The sequence below is a fragment of the Hyperolius riggenbachi genome, chromosome 1 (genome assembly GCF_040937935.1).
Source record: "Hyperolius riggenbachi isolate aHypRig1 chromosome 1, aHypRig1.pri, whole genome shotgun sequence".
Classification (NCBI taxonomy): domain Eukaryota; kingdom Metazoa; phylum Chordata; class Amphibia; order Anura; family Hyperoliidae; genus Hyperolius; species Hyperolius riggenbachi.
Window position 1 is genome coordinate 536,027,299 of NC_090646.1, and position 22,397 is coordinate 536,049,695.

Below are 22,397 nucleotides of genomic sequence, written 5' to 3' on the forward strand. Positions count from 1 at the left end.
GAACAGGAGGAGGCGCAGGAGGAGAAGGCCACGCTTTGTGAGACACAACAACCCCGGCCTTGCATGAGGGCAAGAAGCGTGCGGATAGCATGCTTTGTACCGCCATGCAGTCATAAATGTAATAAAGATAAGAGGTTCCATAAACAAGGACCGGCAACGCTAACCCAGCAGCAGCAGCAGCAGCACACGTGATGGAACAGGAGGAGGCGCAGGAGGAGAAGGCCACGCTTTGTGAGACACAACAACCCAGGCCTTGCATGAGGACAAAAAGCGTGCGGATAGCATGCTTTTTACCGCCATGCAGTCATAAATGTAATAAAGATAAGTGGTTCAATAAACAGGGACCACGCGGCAACGCTAACCCAGCAGCAGCAGACGTGATGGAACAGGAGGAGGCGCAGGAGGAGAAGGCCACGCTTTGTGAGACACAACAACCCAGGCCTTGCATGAGGGCAAGAAGCGTGCGGATAGCATGCTTTGTACCGCCATGCAGTCATAAATGTAATAAAGATAAGTGGTTCAATAAACAGGGACCACGCGGCAACGCTAACCCAGCAGCAGCAGACGTGATGGAACAGGAGGAGGCGCAGGAGGAGAAGGCCACGCTTTGTGAGACACAACAACCCAGGCCTTGCATGAGGGCAAGAAGCGTGCGGATAGCATGCTTTGTACCGCCATGCAGTCATAAATGTAATAAAGATAAGTGGTTCAATAAACAGGGACCACGCGGCAACGCTAACCCAGCAGCAGCAGACGTGATGGAACAGGAGGAGGCGCAGGAGGAGAAGGCCACGCTTTGTGAGACACAACAACCCAGGCCTTGCATGAGGGCAAGAAGCGTGCGGATAGCATGCTTTGTACCGCCATGCAGTCATAAATGTAATAAAGATAAGTGGTTCAATAAACAGGGACCACGCGGCAACGCTAACCCAGCAGCAGCAGACGTGATGGAACAGGAGGAGGCGCAGGAGGAGAAGGCCACGCTTTGTGAGACACAACAACCCAGGCCTTGCATGAGGGCAAGAAGCGTGCGGATAGCATGCTTTGTACCGCCATGCAGTCATAAATGTAATAAAGATAAGTGGTTCAATAAACAGGGACCACGCGGCAACGCTAACCCAGCAGCAGCAGACGTGATGGAACAGGAGCAGGCGCAGGAGGAGAAGGCCACGGTTTTTGAGACACAACAACCCAGGCCTTGCATGAGGACAAAAAGCGTGCGGATATAGCAGCAATGCTTTTTGCCGCCATGCAGTCATAAATGTAATACAGATGAGAGGTTCAATAAACAGGGACCGGAAACGCTACACCATCCCAGATGTTCATTGGTCATGTTACTTGGTTGGGGTCCTGGAGTGTTGCGTAGTCATTTCCAATCCAGGATTGATTCATTTTAATTTGAGTCAGACGGTCTGCATTTTCTGTAGAGAGGCGGATACGCCGATCTGTGACGATGCCTCCGGCAGCACTGAAACAGCGTTCCGACATAACGCTGGCTGCCGGGCAAGCCAGCACCTCTATTGCGTACATTGCCAGTTCGTGCCAGGTGTCTAGCTTCGATACCCAATAGTTGAAGGGTGCAGATGGATTGTTCGACACAGCTACGTCATCTGACATGTAGTCCTTGACCATCTTCTCCAGGCGATCGGTGTTGGAGGTGGATCTGCACGCTTGCTGTTCAGTGGGCTGCTGCTGCATGGGTGTCAGAAAATTTTCCCACTCCAAGGACACTGCCGATACCGTTCCCTTTTGGGTACTAGCTGCGGCTTGCGTTGTTTGCTGCCCTCCTGGTCGTCCTGGGTTTGCGGAAGTCAGTCTGTCTGCGTACAACTGGCTAGAGGAGGGGGAGGATGTCAATCTCCTCTCTAAAGTCTCCACAAGGGCCTGCTGGTATTCTTCCATTTTGACCTGTCTGACTCTTTCTTCAAGCAGTTTTGGAACATTGTGTTTGTACCGTGGATCCAGAAGGGTATAAACCCAGTAATTGGTGTTGTCCAGAATGCGCACAATGCGTGGGTCACGTTCAATGCAGTCTAGCATGAATTGAGCCATGTGTGCCAGAGTCCTACCAGAATCCTCATCATCCTCTTGTGAGCGTTGTGATAGTTGTTGTGATGCATCATAGTCGTCACCTTCCTCCTGGTCTGCTTCTGCTGACCATTCGCGTTGAATTGTGGAAGTCCAACGTGCACCGCTCTGGCCCTCGTCAGTGGTGGCATGAAATTCCTGCTCCAACTCCAGCTGTTCCTCCTCCTCTTCTTCGTCATAGCTGCTGGGGCCAGCGTTCCCTGAGGCGGATGGCCTGATGTTGGTACCATCACGCTGATCGTTTTCTCCTTCAGATTCCCCCAGTTGCATCATGACAGCTGTTTCCTTGATTTTTAACATCGACCTCTTCAGTAAACACAGCAGTGGTATGGTAATGCTGACTGAAGAGTTGTCACTGCTCACAAGCAACGTGGATTGCTCAAAATTTTGGAGGACTTGGCAGAGGTCCAACATGTTGGCCCAATCGGATCCACAGAAGCTTGGCAGCTGTCCGGATGCGCCTCGGTACTGCGCCGTCATGTACTGGACCACTGCACTCTTCTGCTCACAAAAGCGTGCTAGCATGTGCAGCGTAGAATTCCAGCGCGTAGGGACATCACACAGCAAGCGATGGTGGGGGAGATTGAAGCGCTCCTGCATCTTGGCGAGTGCCCCCGAAGCAGTACTGGAATTTCTACAATGTTTGGCCACTCGACGCACCTTCAACAGAAGATCGGCCACGCCTGGGTATGTCCTCAGGAACCGCTGAACTACTAGGTTCATCACGTGCGCCAGGCAAGGGATGTGTGTCAGCTTAGCCAACCTTAAAGCGCGAATGAGATTACTCCCATTATCACACACAACCATGCCCGGTTTCAGGTCCAGCGGTGCCAGCCACAAATCCGTCTGTTCCTTTATTCCCCTCCAAATTTCCTCCCCTGTGTGCTGCTTATCCCCAAGGCAGATCAGCTTCAGCAACGCTTGCTGACGCATGCCAACAGCTGTGCTGCACTGCTTCCACGATCCTACTGCTGCTGGGTTAGCGTTTCCGAAAGAGGTACAGCTTTGAGATGCGTTGGAGGAGAAGGAGTCAGAGAGGTAGGTGCTGCTGTTGTTATCCAGTGGGAGGGACGGCGGTGCAGCTGTTTGCGGCGTGGGCAACACCCGCGTTGTAGCAGGTGAGGAATCGCTGCCAGGCTCCACAAGGTTCACCCAGTGCGCGGTAAGGGAGATGTATCGACCCTGGCCGAACGCACTCGTCCAGGTGTCAGTGGTGAGGTGAACCTTGCAGGCAACGGCATTCTTCAAGCTTCGGGTTATTTTGCTGACCACGTGCTCATGCAACTCAGGCACTGCAGAGCGCGCAAAGTGGTAGCGGCTGGGAACCACGTAACGTGGGATGGCCACTGACATCATGCCCTTGAAGCTGTTTGTCTCCACCACTCGATAGGGCAGCATTTCGCAGGCCAGAAGCTTGGCTATGCTGGCTGTTACTGCCACGGCCCGGGGGTCATTTGCTGGCAATTTCCTCTTGCGCTCAAACATCTCCGACACAGACAACTGAACCGTAGCGCTGCACACGGAAGGGCTGTTGGTTGTTGTGTTTGATGAACACTGGGAGACCTCAAGAGCACTACTCCGGAAAGTGACAGTGTCAGCGTCGTCTGATGTTTGTGAATGTTGTGAACCACGCAATGGCTGGGCTACTGCTGCTGCCGAGGCGGGTCTGGTGGTGAGTCTGGTGAACCCAAGGGAGGCAGTGTTGCTGGTACCCTGTCCTGCCGCGTTTGCCCACAGAGTGGGATGTTTGGATAGCATGTGGCGGCTCATGCTGGTGGTGGAGAGGTTGTTAATACTTTTCCCCCTGCTCAGGCGAGTCTTGCACACCTTGCAAATCGCCATGGTAACATCCTCAGTGCAGTCTTCAAAGAAAGCCCAGACTTTGGAGCACCTGCCTCCTTGCTGGCGATTTCTGTTTCCTCCTCTTTTGCCTCTCACTCTAACTTCCACGCTTGTGGTGCCTGAAATTGCGTGCCGCCTACCTTGTGGCACAAGGCGAACTCGTGCAGCAGTGGGTTCTTCAACAGACTCATCTGTGCTGCTGCTACGACGGCGATGTTCTCGTTCACAAATAAAATCTGGGTCTCTGTCCACATTGTCCATACCCTCCTCTTCCATCTCCTCAAACTCGTCATATGTCATTGTGGGGGGCCGCCGCCGTGGAGTAGAGCTCCCCAGAACAACCTCTGCGCAGCTCACTCCAACGTCGTCTTCCAGATCTTGTCGGCCGACCTCCTGCAATTGCAACCCCTCCTGCCCAACTTGCTCTGGGATTTGGGTTTCCGAGTCCTCCTCGGACTCGCCTTGTATTTCAGTGCGCGGTGCATTTCCCACAGTTAATGGTTGTGAATCCGGGCACAACATTTCTGGCTGTTCCTCCATTGACCTTTCATAGGTGGAAGTTTGTTGGGCTGGGAATAGCTCCTGCGAATACCCCATTGTGTCCTGAGGTAATTCATAGGACTGGTTATCTGGCAGTTGTGTGCGTGGTGTCGCTGCCGGTTGTGTCAGCTTTGTGCCCACTGGCTCCTTGTAACTGGCTGAGGACTCGGACCTCGTGCGTGATGTGCTGGTGCTGCTTAACCCACTGCTGGACGCTTGAGAGGTCATCCAAGTAATTATCTGGTCCTGTTCTTTTGGATTTGTGAGGGTTGTTGTCCTGGACAACATGGGCGGTATTGAGTGGGTTTTCTTGGGTGCTCCCCTGTGGCCTGTACGTGAACCGTCAGGGGAAACACCTCTTCCCTTGCCCCTTCCTCTTTCACCGGATTTCTTCCTCATTTCACTTATCCTTACAGTACACGCTGACTGGCAGCAGTACAGTGGCAGTACAGAAATGCTATACAGTACCACTATTCCCAGCAGCGACACAGAGCACAATGCTATACAGTGGCGGGTGAGCGGTGTACTACTGTTCCCAGGCCCAGCAGACACAGAGTGGAAGTAAACACAATGCTATATAGTCTGGCTGAGCGGTGTACACAGAGTGGCAGTACACACAATGCTATATAGTCTGGCTAAGCCGTGTACACAGAGTGTCAGAAAACACAATGCTATATATAGCGTGGCTGAGCGAGGTGCACAGTGGCAGTACACACAATGCTATATTAGTCAGGCTAAGCCGTGTACACAGAGTGTCAGAAAGCACAATGCTATATATAGCGTGGCTGAGCGAGGTGCACAGTGGCAGTACACACAATGCTATATAGTCAGGCTAAGCCGTGTACACAGAGTGTCAGAAAACACAATGCTATATATAGCGTGGCTGAGCGAGGTGCACAGTGGCAGTACACACAATGCTTTATAGTCAGGCTGAGCCGTGTACACAGAGTGTCAGTAAACAATGGTATATAGTCTGGCTGAGCGGTGTACACAGAGTGTCAGTAAACAACGGTATATAGTCTGGCTGAGCGGTGTACACAGAGTGGCAGTAAACACAATGCTATATATAGCGTGGCTGAGCGAGGTGCACAGTGGCAGTACACACAATGCTATATAGTCAGGCTAAGCCGTGTACACAGAGTGTCAGAAAACACAATGCTATATATAGCGTGGCTGAGCGAGGTGCACAGTGGCAGTACACACAATGCTTTATAGTCAGGCTGAGCCGTGTACACAGAGTGTCAGTAAACAATGGTATATAGTCTGGCTGAGCGGTGTACACAGAGTGTCAGTAAACAACGGTATATAGTCTGGCTGAGCGGTGTACACAGAGTGGCAGTAAACACAATGCTATATATAGCGTGGCTGAGCGAGGTGCACAGTGGCAGTACACACAATGCTATATTAGTCAGGCTAAGCCGTGTACACAGAGTGTCAGAAAACACAATGCTATATATAGCGTGGCTGAGCGAGGTGCACAGTGGCAGTACACACAATGCTATATACAGCGTGGCTGAGCGAGGTGCACAGTGGCAGTACACACAATGCTATATATAGCGTGGCTGAGCGAGGTGCACAGTGGCAGTACACACAATGCTATATTAGTCAGGCTAAGCCGTGTACACAGAGTGTCAGAAAACACAATGCTATATATATAGCGTGGCTGAGCGAGGTGCACAATGGCAGTACACACAATGCTATATATAGCGTGGCTGAGCGAGGTGCACAGTGGCAGTACACACAATGCTATATATAGCGTGGCTGAGCGAGGTGCACAGTGGCAGTACACACAATGCTATATATAGCGTGGCTGAGCGAGGTGCACAGTGGCAGTACACACAATGCTATATTAGTCAGGCTAAGCCGTGTACACAGAGTGTCAGAAAACACAATGCTATATATATAGCGTGGCTGAGCGAGGTGCACAGTGGCAGTACACACAATGCTATATATAGCGTGGCTGAGCGAGGTGCACAGTGGCAGTACACACAATGCTATATATAGCGTGGCTGAGCGAGGTGCACAGTGGCAGTACACACAATGCTATATATAGCGTGGCTGAGCGAGGTGCACAGTGGCAGTACACACAATGCTATATTAGTCAGGCTAAGCCGTGTACACAGAGTGTCAGAAAACACAATGCTATATATATAGCATGGCTGAGCGAGGTACACAGTGGCAGTAAACAATGCTATATATAGTGTGGCTGAGCGAGCGGTGTACTACTGTTCCCAGCAGCGACACACAATGACTGGGGGGGACCCTGGCTAGCGTGGCTGGAGAGCGAACTACCCTGCCTGCCTACCCAAAGCTAAACCCACAGACAAATGGCGGAGATATGACGTGGTTCGGGTATTTATTTACCCGAACCACGTGACCGTTCGGCCAATCAGAGCGCGTTCGGGCCCGAACCACGTGACCCGTTCGGCCAATCACAGCGCTAGCCGAACGTTCGGGGAACGTTCGGCCATGCGCTCTTAGTTCGGCCATGTGGCCGAACGGTTTGGCCGAGCACCGTCAGGTGTTCGGCCGAACTCGAACATCACCCGAACAGGGTGATGTTCTGCAGAACCCGAACAGTGGCGAACACTGTTCGCCCAACACTAAGTGGGATACACGCCAAAAGTCCTGGGGAAAAAATCTGGATTTGACGCAAAGCAGCGTTTTAAGGGCAGAAATCACATTGAATGCTAAATTGCAGGACTAAAGTGCTTTAAAACATCTTGCATGTGTATACATCAATCAGGGAGTGTAATTAGAGTACTGCTTCACACTGACACACCAAACTCACTGTGTAACGCACCGCAAACAGCTGTTTGCGTAGTGACAGCCATGCTGAACTGGTGTGCACCGTGAAGATAGCGGTTTTCAAGCCCATATGATCGCCGGGCTGTGGTAGCTCAATGATAGAACAACAGTGACTGTCCAGCTGATCAAATTTGGTCTGTCCACAATGAAGCAACGACCTTATTATCTTCTTGTATTTAGGTAGGCATAGGTAGGTGCCCCAGTATAGGTAGGTAGGTAGGCATAGGTAGGTGTCCCCGTATAGGTAAGTAGGTGCCCCAGTAGTTAGGTAGGCATAGGTAGGTGTCCCAGTATAGATAGTTATGCAGGGCCTGGCTGGCACAGTAATAACAATTACCAAGGTGCAGCTGCAACAGATAGGGCTGTATAATGTCAGTGTCAGTGGACAACACAAAAAAAAAACCACATCAGGAGAACATTAGCTCTCAAAAGAGCTGTTGAGGGGTGCTATTTTAGCAATAACAATCAGCCAGGAGCAAGCTAACAAGCCTACAAGAGTCTAACTAATCTTTCCCTATGAGAGTCTGCCACCAGCTGTTCCTTCACTAAGTAATGCAGGCACACGAGTGAGTGTAAAGACCGGGGCTACCTGCCTTTTATAACGGGGGGGGGGGGGGGGGAGTGGCTCCCGGAGAGAGCGTAGCCTAATTGGCTACAATGTGCCTGCTGACTGTGATGTAGAGGATTAAAGTTGACCTTAATGGCGCACTATGGGGGACGAATCGAACCACCGAAAGTTCACCTGGAACCTTTCGCAGGCGAAACCGTTGGGGCCATCTCTACTCATCAGACGCTGCGGTTTTTCTGAGTTCAAAAAGTTCCCCATCTTCATTCTTGTTCCTGGGAGCGAGATCATTCGCTCCCAGGATTTTTTGACTGTGGCCATCTTGTGGCCAAATAGTAAAACTACACCCACATCCACTTTTTATTAAATAAATACATTTTTTAACATTTAAAATTAGCTGTTTACCCCCCACATCAAAAAATACCCAAATACATTTTTTAATAAAAAAAATAAAAAATTATAATAATAAAAAAAACATAAATAGTTACCTAAGGGTCAGAACTTTTTAAATATGCATGTCAAAGGAGTATATTACTATATTTTTTAAATTATGGGCTTGTAAATAGTGATGGACACAAATTGAAAACATGCACCTTTATTTCCAAATAAAATATCGGCGCCATACACTGTGATAGGGACATAATTTAAATGGTGTAATAAGCGGGACAAATGGGCAAATAAAATACATGGGTTTTAATTATGGTAGCGTGTATTAGGGCCTGTTTCCACTACACGCAGATTTGATGCAGAATGGATGCAGAAAAACTGACTTCAATGAATTCATATGGGCCTGTTTCCACTAAACGCGATTATTCTGATGCAGATTTTCCCATAGGCATTCTTTGGAGTCAGTTTTTCTGCATCCATTCTGCATCCAATCTGCATCAAATCTGCGTGTAGTGGAAACAGGCCCTTATAGACTCCAATGAATACCTATGGGAAAATCTGCATCAGAAAAATCGCGTTTAGTGGAAACAGGCCCATATGAATTCATTGGAGTCAGTTTTTCTGCATCCATTCTGCATCCAATCTGCGTGTAGTGGAAACAGGCGCTTAATTTCAAACTATAATGGCCAAAAGCTGAGAAATAATGATTTTTTTTCCATTTCTTTCTTAATATTCCTGTTAAAATGGATTTAGAATAAATTAATTCTCAGCAAAATGTATCACCCAAAGAAAGCCTAATTGGTGGCGGAAAAAGCAAGATATAGATCAATTCATTGTGATGAGTAGTGATAAAGTTATTGGCAAATGAAGGAGAGGTGAAAGTTGCTCAGATGCAAAAAATAAACAACCCTTCGGGCTTAAGTGGTTAAAGGATACCCGAAGTGACATGTGACATGATGAGATAGACGGGTATGTACAGTGCCAAGCACACAAATAACTATGCTGTGTTCCTTTTTTTCTTTCTCTGCCTGAAAGAGTTAAATATCAGGTATGCAAGTGGCTGACTCAGTCCTGACTCAGACAGGAAGTGACTACAGTGTGACCCTCACTGATAAGAAATGTTCCTTTTTATCTCTTTCTTGCTCTCATAAGCCATTTTCTGCTAGGAAAGTGTTTTATAGTTGGAATTTCTTATCAGGACTGAGTCAGCCACTTACATACCTGATACCTGATATTTAACACTTTCAGGCAGAGAAAGAAAAAAAAGGAACACAGTACAGTTATTTGGGTGCTTGGCACTGTACATACACATGTCTATCTCATCATGTCACATGTCACTTCGGGTATCCTTTACAGGGAGTGGAGAATTATTTGGCAAGTTGTATTTTTGAGGAATAATTTTATTATTGAACAACAACCATGTTCTCAATGAACCCAAAAAACTCATTAATATCAAAGCTGAATATTTTTGAAAGAAATTTTTAGTTTGTTTTTAGTTTTAGCTATTTTAGGGGGATATCTGTGTGTGCAGGTGACTATTACTGTGCATAATTATTAGGCAACTTAACAAAAAACAAATATATACCCATTTCAATTCTTTATTTTTACCAGTGAAACCAATATAACATCTCAACATTCACAAATATACATTTCTGACATTCAAAAACAAAACAAAAACAAATCAGTGACCAATATAGCCACCTTTCTGGACTCTCAAAAGCCTGCCATCCATGGATTATGTCAGTGTTTTGATCTGTTCACCATCAACATTGCGTGCAGCAGCAACCACAGCCTCCCAGACACTGTTCAGAGAGGTGTACTGTTTTCCCTCCTTGTAAATCTCACATTTTATGATGGACCACAGGTTCTCAATGGGGTTCAGATCTGGTGAACAAGGAGGCCATGTCATTAGTTTTTTTTCTTTTATACCCTTTCTTGCCAGCCACGCTGTGGAGTACTTAGATGCGTGTGATGGAGCATTGTCCTGCATGAAAATCATGTTTTTCTTGAAGGATGCAGACTTCTTCCTGTACCACTGCTTGAAGAAGGTGTCTTCCAGAAACTGGCAGTAGGACTGGGAGTTGAGCTTGACTCCATCCTCAACCCGAAAAGGCCCCACAAGCTCATCTTTGATGATACCAACCCAAAACAGTACTCCACCTCCATCGTGCTGGCGTCTGAGTCGGACTGGAGCTCTCTGCCCTTTACCAATCCAGCCACGGGCCCATCCATCTGGCCCATCAAGACTCACTCTCATTTCATCAGTCCATAAAACCTTAGAAAAATCAGTCTTGAGATATTTCTTGGCCCAGTCTTGACGTTTCAGCTTGTGTGTCTTGTTCAGTGGTGGTCGTCTTTCAGCCTTTCTGACCTTGGCCATGTCTCTGAGTATTGCACACCTTGTGCTTTTGGGCACTACAGTGATGTTGCAGCTCTGAAATATGGCCAAACTGGTGGCAAGTGGCATCTTGGCAGCTGCACGCTTAACTTTTCTCAGTTCATGGGCAGTTATTTTGCGCCTTGGTTTTTCCACCCTGTTGACTATTTTGAATGAAACACTTGATTGTTCGATGATCACGCTTCAGAAGCTTTGCAATTTTAAGAGTGCTGCATCCCTCTGCAAGATATCTCACTATATTGGACTTTTCTGAGCCTGTCAAGTCCTTCTTTTGACCCATTTTGCCAAAGGAAAGAAAGTTGCCTAATAATTATGCACACCTGATATAGGGTGTTGATGTCATTAGACCACACCCCTTCTCATTACAGAGATGCACATCACCTAATATGCTTAATTGGTAGTAGGCTTTCGAGCCTATACAGCTTGGAGTAAGACAACATGCATAAAGAGGATGATGTGGTCAAAACACTCATTTGCCTAATAATTCTGCACTCCCTGTAAACACAGAACTCAACTTAAAAACAAATTCAACTTACAGTCTTCCAGAACGAAGTCTGTTTGGAAGTAGGTGACTGCCTGTACTTTAAAAGTGCTACTGATGAAAGAATAGCACTCCTACCCCAAATCACATTTTTCAATGAGCCAGCATTAAGGCGTTTTCTAAGTCCATCCACCTCTTAGGGCCCATTCACACTTGAGCGTTTTTCCGTCAATTTTGGCAAAACGTTCAAACGCTAGCGCTTTTCAAAGCGCTAGTGTAATTAATGTCTATGGGCCCGTTCTTACTTGGGCAATGTGCTCTAATCGACACAAATCGCCCAAAAACGCGAAACACAAACGCGTCGCCTGCACCATTTTCAGGTGATTTCCCAGTGATTGCGTTTCAGTGCTATAGAAGCACTAAACGCATTTGCCAAAAAATCGGCAAGTGTGAACGGCGATTTTTTGGCGTTAAACACCAAAAATCGCCAGAGAAAAACGCTAGCAAAAGCGCTAGAATTTTGCTAACAGCAAGTGTGAATGGGCCCTTAGGGTTGTTGCCACTCATTTATAATTCTAATTAACAAGGACGCTAAATAATAAGGATAATGACCTCTAAAATGTACATGTGAAACAAAGAGCACAATTCATCTCTGTAACTGAAACCGTGCATGAGTATAGTCCTCTGAACTAGAACTGTTTTATACAACCAGGTATTAATATAAACATAACCTCACATAAATCAGTGTTTAGCCTTAGCCCATTGAGAGCTAACTTAAAGAGAATCTGTATTGTTAAAATCGCACAAAAGTAAACATACCAGTGCGTTAGGGGACATCTCCTATTACCCTCTGTCACAATTGCGCCGCTCCTCGCCGCATTAAAAGTGGTTAAAAACAGTTTTAAAAAGTTTGTTTATAAACAAACAAAATGGCCACCAAAACAGGAAGTAGATTGATGTACAGTATGTCCACACATAGAAAATACATCCATACACAAGCAGGCTGTATACAGCCATTCTTTTGAATCTCAAGAGATCATTTGTGTGTTTCTTTCCCCCTGCAGCTATCTTCCACTGAAGTGTCAGGCTATTTCTTCCTGCAGAGTGCAGACAGCTGTGCCTGTATGTAATTCCTCAGTATGTGGAAGCCCAGCCAGCTCAGAGGACGATTTATCCAGCTTGTAAAAGATAATAGAACAGAGAGAAGCTGCACTAATCTAAATATCACACAGGCAGTGTGCAGAGAGGGGCCTGGATAGGGGAGTTCATAGCAGAACCACAACACTGAAGAACTTGGCAGCCTTCCAGACACAGGCCTGACAAGTCTGACAAGAGAGAGATAAGTTGATTTATTACAGAGATGGTGATAGTAGAACGTGCTGCAGTAAGCCAGAACACATTAGAATAGCTTTTTGAACTTGTAGGATGATAAAATACAGGATGCAATTTTTGTTACGGAGTCTCTTTAAAGAGACTCCGTAACAAAAATTGCATCCTGTTTTTTATCATCCTACAAGTTCCAAAAGCTATTCTAATGTGTTCTGGCTTACTGCAGCACTTTCTACTATAACAGTCTCTGTAATAAATCAATGTATCTTTCCCTTGTCAGACTTGTCAGCCTGTGTCTGGAAGGCTGCCAAGTTCTTCAGTGTTGTGGTTCTGCTATGAACTCCCCTTTTCAGGCCCCTCTCTGCACACTGCCTGTGTATTATTTAGATTAGAGCAGCTTCTCTCTTCTCTCTTATCTTTTACAAGTTGGATAAATCGTCCTCTGAGCTGGCTGGGCTTTCACGTACTGAAGAATTACAGACAAGGGCAAAGCTGTTTGCAGGAGAAAAAAGAGCAGCCTGAAACTTCAGTGCATGAGAACTGCAGGGAGAAAGAAACACACAAATGATCTCTTGAGATTCAAAAGGAAGGCTGTATACAGCCTGATTGTGTATGGATGTATTTTCTATGTGTGGACATACTGTACATCAACCTACTTCCTGTTTTGGTGGCCATTTTGTTTGTTTATAAACAAACTTTTTAAAACTGTTTTTAACCACTTTTAATGCGGCGAGGAGCAGCGAAATTGTGACAGAAGGTAATAGGAGATGTCCCCTAACGCACTGGTATGTTTACTTTTGTGCGATTTTAACAATACAGATTCTCTTTAAGTGAGAAAGTGAAAGAGAGAAAAAAAAATCATTTTCCTCTGCTTTCTCTCCTTTCTCCATCTATTACCTAACCCATTGTGCCACCTCAAACCATTGACAGTATACATTATACTAAATTGATGGCAGCCAAAGAAAAAAATAATAATTAATTATAAAGATGTCTTCATCTATTAGGTGTCCACATCTTTCCATCTTATCAGTCAGACCTCTTCTTTGAACTTTACATTTTATTTTTTGTATTTTCTAGATCATCTAATTAGCATGAACCATTTACAGTTTAAACTAGAAATGCTCAAGCTTTTCTATACAATGTTTTATCTGCACAATGTATTTCTTTGTCAGAAATTGTATTGCCAGGGTCAGGGGCAAACCCAGGATTTTCAAGGGGAGGATTCCTGAAAGGCCTCCCTCACCAACGCACAATACAGTATAATAATATGGTAGGACATCATGCTGGGTACACATAATGCAATGTCCCATCTGACTGACCGACAACGGGATCAATCAGGACCAGTTTGGATACAGATAATGATGAGGACAGCCGAAATTGGTAATGAAGGGGAAAGTGAAGCAGTCACACAGCAGGGCACAGGGCTGTGCTCATACCTGACTTTGTTAAGTTCCCCAGAGCTGCTGTATGCTCTGTACACATCCTGCTGCATCATCCAAAGTCAACTGTAGCAGGGAAAGAAAGGGGACAGTGCTGTGATGCCTGCATATATTGTGGTGTCTCAACTTGTGCCTGTCCCCAGACACTGTACCAGCCCTGGTCTGAGGGGGGATTATGGGCAGCTGTAATCCCCCCCTGCGTTTGCCTATGTGGGTATCAATATCCTTTCTGTGGGTTTCTTTAAGCCACCTGTTCTTGAGACCTTTTATAGCCTCTTCCAGGTCTTGGTTTGTAGGTAGAGTCTGTACAAATGATAATGATATAATGGATTGTGTGTGTAATACGAATTATGGATTGAACATTAGTAGCAAATACAAGCAGTACATGTCACATGTCATCAGGGACAGATTTACCATAAGGCACAATAGGCACGTGCCTACAGGTGCGTTATGATGGAAAGGCCGGCTCACTCCCCTCCACGAGTACTTCCCTTCCTCCTTCCCTCCTTACCTATGCAGAGTCCTGTTGAGAGTGTAAATGAGAGGTTACTCCTCCTTCTCTCAGCATTCCACTGATGAGAGCTACTTAATACTGAGGTTCCTATAGCTACTTAATATTGAGGGTACCACTGGATACCAAATACTAAGGGGCACCTGTAGCTACCTAAATGAAAGTAGGGGAGAGGTGACAGCTGGGCCAGCCAGCACACTTGCGGTGCACTTTGGTGGGGGTTAGTAGGTTCATCGAGGGCAAAGTCTACGGTTCCAGGACATCTGTGCCTATAGGCTCATGTGAGGTAAATCTCGGCCTGCATGTCAAAATAATAACAAACACCAAATATATCACAACTGGCTTACATTTCCTGTGCTCTGCAATCATGAGTCAAATGCTGCATGAAATTCTGCAGGAAGTGCTAACAGGCGGCAAGAAACAACAAAACAATCTTTATAATGCCGCATGAGGTAAAAACCTTGTGAATTGACATATGGAATTGTATTTGATTGTCTGGAAAATACTTCCAGCACACAAATAATACACATCTAACAACAAATTCCTTATGAATTGAGTCCTCAATGTCAAGAGATGGGCTTTGAAGTGTTTGACAGTGGAATACATCATTTTACATACAGTGTTGACTTTCAGCAGCTCTTCACAGGGCCAGATTTCTGGAAAGGGCACAAAGGCTGGGGCCTTGGGCGGCTGCAGCCCCAGGGGGCACCTGGACCTGAAATAGGGGTATTTACATATGAAAGAGAAGGCTGCAAGTGGAGTGCATAACGTGAAAAAGGAAAGCTGATGCCCATGGGAGCTGTACATGAAAGAAGGGAGCTGGAGTACATGAAAGGGGTCTACAGATTGAATGGGAGGGATGCTACCATACGTGTAACTAACATACTTGGCCTAGGGGCGGAAAAAGTATAAATCCAGCCTTGGCGTTTCACAGAGAGCATTACTCCAATCATATCACCAATAAATTATCCCAATTTTACAGTATTAAACTCCTAAAGTCATCCTCACAGTGGCCGTTGCACTGCGTTCCCAGTGACAGGAATGCAATGGATCGGGGCAGTGGCACTGCACCTTGTGCTTGCTTTGCGTCGGTTACAGTGAAGCATACAGTCATGCTTCACCCACACTGTTAATGTGCACGTTTACTGGTAATGCAAGGCATTATCATACTGCAACCCGTTATGCCGCAACACACCTTCCACACTGTGAATATCGCATAGGTGGTGACAGAGCAGGATCATCCACCAGGCAACCTAGGCAGGTGTGAGGGGCCTAGTGCGTGGCAAGGGGCTCACATGCCACCTTCTCTGACCTCTCTCCACTTCAGCTTACCTTACTTTGCCTAGGGCCCCATTACATCTTAACCCATCTCTGGGTGGTGCATTGCAGTGCGTTAAGCCGCATTACAAAGCATCCATTTTGTATAAAAAAAATGTAAGTTTCACTATAACGGAATAAAAGTCTGTACATCAAGTTTACGTTTTATGTCAAAATATATACAGATTACAATTCTGTTGTCTTTTCAGATGGATGTTTACATCATAGTTTATGTTATTGTATTTACTTAGAATGGATTATTGTAGCTGCTCCACATCAAGCTGTTTGTGGCTTTTCAATGCTTTTATCAACATCACTTTATTCTGCCATTGTCTGAGCAGCTTTTTGAACATCAACAATAAACATGTTTGCTTACGGCGTACTGTTCGGGAACATTCGGTTGGTATACTTTCTTTATACTAGTATCAACTTACATTTAATATCCAAGTAGCATTTTTATTACAATACGCTAAAGACTATGGGCTCATTCCATAGGCAAACGCAGGGGGGGGGGGGGATTACAGCTGCCCAGAAATCCCCCCTCAGACCAGGGACAGTTCAATGTCTGGGGACAGGCACAAGTTGAGACACCAAAATATCTGCTGGCATCCTGCACCTCACAGCACTGCCCCCTTTTTTTTTCTGCTGCAGTTGACTTTGGATTAAGCAACAGCGTGTGTACAGAGCATGGAGCAGCAGTGTGTGTACAGAGCATGGAGCAGCAGTGTGTGTACAGAGCATGAAGCAGCAGTGTGTGTACAGAGCATGGAGCAGCAGTGTGTGTACAGAGCATGGAGCAGCAGCGTGTGTACAGAGCATGAAGCAGCAGTGTGTGTACAGAGCATGGAGCAGCAGTGTGTGTACAGAGCATGGAGCAGCAGTGTGTGTACAGAGCATGGAGCAGCAGTGTGTGTACAGAGCATGGCGCAACAGCGTGTGTACAGAGCATGGAGCAGCACTGTGTGTACAGAGCATGGAGCAACAGCGTGTGTACAGAGCATGGAGCTGCTCTAGGGAACTTAACAGAGTCAGGTATGAGCACAGCCCTGTGCCCTGCAGTGTGAATGCTTTACTTACCTCTTCATTAGCAATGTTGGCTGTCCTCATTATTATCTGTATCCAAACTGCTTCTGATCAATCCCGTTGTCGATCCCGAGCAGATCGGACATTTAGGAAATAATTGTTAGATCCCGTAAATCGGACGGAAAATTGCATTATGTGTACCCAGCATTATATCCTACCATATTATTATACTGTGCATTGCTGAGGGAGACCTTTCCGGAATCCACCCCTTTAAAATCCTGGGTTTGCCCCTGCATTCACTTTTCAATGGGAAGAACATATTCAATGCTTATAGGTCACATGACAACATATTTTACAGCTTTGCATAGAGTGGTGAATAGTTTGTTAATGATCATCACCATGCAAAGCACACATATTTGTAATTATTACCATTATAATACAAAGAGCTCAGGTAGTGCCTGACACAGAGCTCTAGATGGGTCCTTTGAAAGAAAGGCCTGATTGAAGTCTCTATTCTTACATCACTGCCTGTTTAGCTGTTCTAGAGTAAAGCCTTGTACACACATACCTGTTGCCCAGCGGGAATTGGGACTCAATCCCTGGGGTGAAATTGCAGGGCCATCGATGTACAGATCATTAGCGGGGGTGGAGGGCAGTCAGGGAGCCGATGGGATATCCCTTGCCAGGGTAAGTGAGGAGGACAGTGCTCTTGGCCGGTGATGAACCAAATTCCTCCAAGCTGACTGCTGGCTGAGGTGTTGGGGACCGGGGGGAGCGCTGGGGTCACTGTACACAAACTAGATTCTTGGCAGGAGCACTCATTATCTTCCGCTTCAGCTGAGTGTCATCTAGCATGTGCATGAGGCTTTGTCCTACCTGGTAGGACAGCTGTCCCTAAAGCCTCATAATTCCGTGTACATGCTTATATAGACGTGTGCTATGGCTACATCCACGCGGCGTGTTATGTTCCTATGGGGGAGAGGAGGAATACACGATGGTGTGGTGCAGGATGGAGCGGTTTCTGGCACGATAGGTAAGGAGAGAAACATAGGTAAGGAGAGATACAATGCACTTGCTGCCATTATCATGTTAAAGGGGAAGTTCAGCCTAAACAAACATACTGTCACATTAGTTATGTTAATTAGAATAGATAGGTAATATAATCTCTTACCCACTCCATTTTAAAAGAACAGGCAAATGTTTGTGATTCATGGGGGCTGCCATCTTTGTCATGGGGGCAGCCATCTTTTTGGTTGAAAGGAGGTGACAGGGAGCAGTAGACACAGTTCCAACTGTCCTGTGTCCTGATCACCCCTCCCAGCTGCACGTGCTAGGCTTCAAATGTCAAATTCAAAATGTAAAAAAAAAAAAAATACACCAAAACAGCAGAACGAGAACAACAACATAAGAATCCCATCATGCTTTGCACAGCATTAGGGGAAAAATGCCCGGGCAGTTTTTTTTTGTGCAGCTAAAAATGAGGCTTGTATAAGAGAAAAAAAGTTCTGATGCTGTGAAACAGTTAAAGAAACACCAGGCCTTTCCAGTGCTGCTGAGTCAATTTTTAGTTTGGAGGTTCACTTTAAGATCTAGACACCTACACAGACACTAGAAGCTCGGCCAAGACAACCTCAAAAAGCAACCACGGCCGAGCTCCATCTAACGTACGTATAAGGCTTAACTAGCTGCTTCTTTTTGTGTTTAACTATTGTTGACATAGTAGAAAAAGATTGCCTTCAGTGCCTTTTATTTTCACTTTGTGTCAAAATTCACTAAGATTAAGCAGCCATGAGAAACATCTCGTGTTCATTTTGTGCTTAGTTATGTACATACTATGGATTAATGACTTTTTAGATGCCTTTTTTTTCTCAAACATAAAGTTCACATGAGATGAAAGTCATATCAGGTTTTATACTCACCTTGGGCTTCCTCCAGCCCCCTTGATGCCTCTTGGTCCCTTGCCATCTCTCCAGGACACTCCTGTCCCCTGCTGGATGGTCCGGGGCTCTGTCCACATCATACTTCGTAGCGCATGCGCGTCCCTGTCGCGATCCTGCAGCTAGGAGCGTTCTGCGTCTGCGCAGCGTGCTCCCGGCGGTAGGAGCAGAGCACGATGGGGGAGCACGTGTGGCGGGCCTGTGCATACCCGATGAAGCACGGCTCAGACACAGCACCGAGCTGTCCACTGGGGGACAGGAGCAGCATGGGGAGATGGTGTGGGGACGAGCAGTCTCAAGGTGGCTGCAGGAAGCCCCCGGTGAGTATAAAACCTGAGATGACTTTCATTTTAGGTTCACTTCAAGCTGCTTGGAAATGGGAACATTAAAGAAAACAGATACTGCATTTTTTTATGTCATTTCCAAGCTCGGTACATTTGCATACGATTAGCAAACCACTTGCATCAACTCAGAATTATTGACATCTCATTGACCATCACTACGAGTAATGCTCAAAATATTTGTATTGTATACAGAACTCCATTCCAGACAAAGAAGCTTGTGTTATGTTATTGGTGTTTTTATTTCTCACTCTTCCAGAATGCAGATATTCTAATAAACACCTCATCTGAGGACTCTGTATGTGTGATGTCATTACACATATTGCTACAACTAATTAGCCTTATAATGGAAACACTAATAGCTGCAAACCATTAGTGTTAATGACATCTTATATGGTGCCATATGGCTTCCCATTTCCCTCAAATATGAATCATTTAATAAGTTTATTCTGTGTTATATCTCAGCTTTTACATACAAAGAGCTTCTTATTTTCTTATTTCCTCTCTGTCACGCACAATAAGACTTGAGCAAATCACTCTCCACCAAAGAAGGCATTCAGCCCAGATTACAGTGGTACCCTTTCGGGTTCCACCAAAAAATAAAAATTGCATTTTTTTTATAGTTCCTGATTATATTTGGTGGGTCACTCCCTGTAGTTTATGGAACTCTATGGGCTGAGGCCCACTAGAAATCATGAATCAAAATCGATTAAGCACATTTTTATACCTATTTTTTGAAGTGTTTTCCATAGCGATTTCTGTAGATTTTGAAGTGTTTTTGAATTCAGTGCTACTGATTTTTATAGCGATTGTGATTTGCGGTTTCCATTAGAGCAAGGGTTTAGCAGTACAGCGAGCGGTTTTGGGTAGTAAAAGTGCTGCAAATTCATTTTGTACAGCAACTGAAAAGAGATTTTGCAGCAATCCTTTACTTTGTTATGAAGTGCAAATGCTCCATAAATTCTGCATTGCTCCATAAATTTGGCGTGCACTATAGCCACTGTGGGATTACCTTCCCTGACTTTCAAGAACCAATCGTTTTGGAATCCAAAACGCTACGGAAAGTGCTCGAGTAGGCCCAGACCAGCAGTGGCATAGCTGAGGAGCTTGGGGCCCCAGTGCGAGTTTTACATGGGGCCCCCTGCACTGTATGGATATAGAGCCCCAAAGCCTACCAAGGACAGTTTCAGTGTCAGAGAGGTGTAATCAGAGTGAGGAAACCGTTTATTATGCTATGGCAGCATAGAGGGCGCTATTACGGCCAGGAACGCGAAGATTCACTCGCATTCCCTGCCTGTCCGCACCTGTCGCCGAAACCGGAAGTGGCTGCCGACAGGGCCAGGAGCATCGGAGCGAGTCTATGTGGGCACCGGACAGCTGCAGGGGGCTGGTAGAAGCCCCAGGTGAGTAAAACTCATTTTTTTTTTCAGTTGGCTTAAGTGACCAGTACAGTAGCAGCGGTAGCTTAGGCACCAAACAGCATGTCTGTACAGTGATCAATCCAAAAATGCAGCCATAAACAATTTCTAAAGATATCAGATGACAAGTATTAACCACTTTAGGACTCAGCCTTTACCCCCCTTAAGGACCAGCGCTGATTTCTAAGATCTGTGCTGGGTGGGCTCTACAGCCCCCAGCACAGATCAAATAACAGGAAGAGTGACCAGATCGCCCCCCTTTTTCCCCCACTAGGGGGATGATGTGCTGGGGGGGTCTGATCGCTCCTGCATGCGTGTGGGTGGCGGGCACCTCAAAGCCCCCTCCACGGCAGGATTCCCCTCTCCCTCTTCTTCCTCCCTGCCCTGGAGATCGGAGGCTGCACAGGAACGGATCTGTCCTGTGCAGCCTCTAACAGGCTCCTGCCTGTCATGTGACAGCGATCCCCGGCCGCTGATTGGCCGGGGATCGCTGATCTAGTGCAACGCTGCTACTGTTAGCAGCGTTGTAAAAAAATGTGACAGCCGACACTAATGGTACGTGTGTACAAGTGTTATGCAGTGTGTAAGTGTGTACAAGTATTATGCAGTCCACATGCGCAGGACAAATGTAAAAAAATCAAATAAACAGTTTGTTTTCTGTGCAGTGAGAATCAATTGTTTATTAACTATTGGATCTATAAAATTGTCAAGTCTATAATGTTGATAACACATATTTGTCATCTGCATGAGATAAACCACTAGATTTCCTATATATTTCAGATTTCAAAATAAAAAATGTGGTCCTACCATAACATTTATGTTTGTACAGAATGTGCATCCAACATTAATATTTTCCAAAAATGTGTGTCTAAGTAAACCCTGAAAGTATAAATTTACATATAAAAAAATATAATCACTTTTTGCATTTTAGGCCACTTCATTGAGTGCATGAACATGATCTCTCCTAATGTATCTAAATCTCTAGTTCCCGTGACCAGGATTGCTCTGTGCCTGTGCAGTACTGCGCAAGTACAGAAACTCCCGCCAACGGGTGCACAACGGGGGAGCTGGTGGCCGGGCTGCATATGCGCGACAAAGTACAGCTTGACCACAATCCTGTGTCATTCAGTGGGGGACAAGAGATGGTGAGGGACCAAGCTGCCTCAAGGGGGCTGGAGGAAGTTTACTGTAAAACCTAAGGCTTCTTTCGTTTCAGGTTCCCTTTAAACCCTAGACCCTGAACAAGCATGCAGATCAGATGTCTGTGACAAATCTGACAAGATTAACTGCATGCTTGTTTCAGGTGTGTGATTTTGACCCTACTGACCAGAAAGATTAGTAGGACTGCCAAGCAAGTGGTATTGTTTAAAAGGAAATACAAATGGCAGCTCCCATAGCTCCCATAAAACCACCTTACTAAGCAGTGTACCCCTCACATAACTACCCACCTTCAGTGGTCCGATACGGCAGTATCAGAAAGCCAGCACCTATTCAGTAGGAGACATTGGGCATGTCTTCATAACTCTGCTACTGCCTATAGAGTGCGTCCTAGTGGCTGCAGCTCTGGCGCTTTGAGTCCGCCAGGAGAAAAGCGCGATATAAGTGTTTGTTTGTTTGATTGTAGAGTACACCACAATACGAAAAATATCAGTACGGAGAAGATAACAGACAAGTGTAATGGAAATGCATGTGGACTTCATTCTTCTAAGCCCCCTGTGCAGCTGAAATAGTGGTTTCAGAGTCATCAGAGTGGGTTAGAGAGGAAAACTTACAGCTATGAGAACATTTTCATCTCTCAGATTCAGAAGAATGACTGGCATGCTTATTGTCATACAGCCAAATTATACTCTGTAACAACATAAACGAATGATGTGCAGTGCGAACACAATCAAAACTAAATAAAACGTTTATTCTAATCTTTTTTTGTGATTTTACTTTCATCATAGCACTTATTTTATTTATTTTTTTGTCGT